This window comes from Grammomys surdaster, unplaced genomic scaffold, assembly GCF_004785775.1.
Source record: "Grammomys surdaster isolate TR1022 unplaced genomic scaffold, NIH_TR_1.0 214, whole genome shotgun sequence".
NCBI classification, from domain to species: domain Eukaryota; kingdom Metazoa; phylum Chordata; class Mammalia; order Rodentia; family Muridae; genus Grammomys; species Grammomys surdaster.
In genome coordinates, this window is record NW_021604659.1 from 3,514,667 (window position 1) to 3,516,973 (window position 2,307).

A 2,307-nucleotide genomic window follows, 5' to 3' on the forward strand; every position below is an offset into this window, starting at 1 on the left:
AAAGAAAGAAAGAAAGAAAGAAAGAAAGAAAGAAAGAAAGAAAGAAAATGAGAGTCAGGGGAGTTAGAAGCAGCGGAAACATGCCAGCAGCAATGATGTGTGTGTGTGTGTGTGTGTATGTGTGTGTGTATACATGCACATACTGGTACAGTCCCAACCTTGAATAAGTGGGCATGGACCAAGGGAAATAGGAGACCCCTGGATGCTTAAAGGGACAAAATGGATGTCCCAAAATCCTCTACAAGAAAAGCAAAAGCAGCTCTGCTGACACCTTGGTTTGGGGACTTCTAATATCTAGACATGTACCAAATAATGAATCTGTCATCTAAAGCCACTGAATGTACACTGTTACAACAGAGGTAGGAAATGGATCCAGAGATCTGGGTCTGGCATAGCAGCCCAGACCTGATTGGCCTATAGCAACAAGTCTCCATGTATTATCCACCAGATCCAAAAATCCAAGAATGTTGCTTGGATATGATGGGCAAAGGGCATTGTCTAACTCAGAGCCCCATCTGGCTGCATGCAATAACCAGGTAGGGTTAGTTTTTCTCCTGTGCAGGGAACCAAAAGAAAAACAACTTTGGCCAGTATAACAGGTTCTAGTAGCAGCAGGCTCCTTCCATCTTTCTCCACCATTACCTGCCTGTCCAGCAAGAGATTTGACCCTCATGTTCTGAGTTGCCTGCTGCACTCCTGGAGAGGCTTCTGCATTTCAGACAGAGAGGGTGGGCAAGAGGAAACAAAGCCTTCCCCAGGCTCCTAACCCCCAAAAGACTATTGTTTGCACCTTTTGGGCCAGAGCTCAAGTGGTCCAGTAACCCTGGCACATGTAGGGATGCACATACCATTAGAAGAAACTTTGGAATTTTTTTTCAATAGCAAATCTGCAACCATAGCTGAATTTCAGCTCACATATGAATCCATTAATCCTTGATTACTATAGCGAATGTATGCATGACAACCTGAGTTTTCGTAAGCACTACGAAATTGTGTAAATTCAGTCCTATTAGCCAGGACTCTGGTAGCCAGTGGCAGAAAACAAATTCCAGAACCTTAAATTTCAAAGGAATTCATTGACATCCTACCATTTAATTAAAAGCTTCACCAATAGCTTGTTACCAGCTCCAGGGAACAGAATGCCAGGTTAACTGTCTGATGAAGGATGTTTTCTCAGCTGACAGTTCCAGGAGGGACTCTAACTCTATTGGTTCAGGGCCTCTCACTCCCTGTATTCAGAGGGAAGTGGTACTTTGAAGATCCAGGGTCACTCACGTGTCCTACCAGGGCGGTAGCAAAAACATTTGTGTTCAACTTCACCATGGCCATGTGGAATCAGGGATGTCATGGTTTGACTCTGCAGGGTCTCAGACAGGCTCATGTTTTGAATGCTTGGTGGTGGTGGCAGGGTGTGTGTATGTGTGAAACTTTAGGAGACTGGGTCTAGTTGGCACAACTAAGTCACTAGGATGGGTCTTTGAAAGTTATACCCAATCCTTGCCCTCTGCTTCCCTGGGCAAGAGTGACAAGAACAGTCTCCGACACACATTTCTAATATGAAGGCTTTGTCACAACCTTCCCTCTCACAAAGACTGAAAACCTCTGAAACTGGGAGAGCCAAAATAAACTTTTCCTCAAGTTGCTCCAGGCAGGTATTGTGGTTGTAGGCTTTCTAACAAAGAGCAGAGCCATCATGACAAGAGGGAGAAGGGAGTGGCCCTGTACAGAAATACGGTCACCCACTACCAACAGGATGCTTTGCTGCTCCTGTGGTTCTGTTTTGAAAGAGCATGGTTGCCTTCTGTGAATGACTCCCCTTGAAGAATACAGTCGCTCCATAGAGGCATGGCGTTTGACCAGTGTTGGGTCACTTGTAAACCCACATCCATACCAAAAAATTGCTCTTACTTTTAGCTTGCACCACCCTTTTCCTTTTAAAAAATATTTATTTTATTTTACACGAATGAGTGTTTTGCCTGCACGGATATACACACACTGTGTGTGCAGGAGCCCTTGGAGGTCAGAAGAGGTATGGGAGTCCCAGGAACTGGAGTTAATGACTGCTGTGGGCTACCCTGTAGGTCCTGGGAATTGAACCTGTGTCCTCTCCAAAAGCAACAAGTGTTCTTAATGGCTGAGCCATTTCTCTACCCTCATCCTTTTCTTTTTCTTAAATAATTATTTATTTTTATTACGTATACGAGTGTTTTTCTGTGTATATGTATTTGTATCACATGTGTGCAGTGCCGGAGGAAGCTAGACAAGGGGGTTGTATATACTGGAACTGAAGTTACAGGCAGTTGTAAA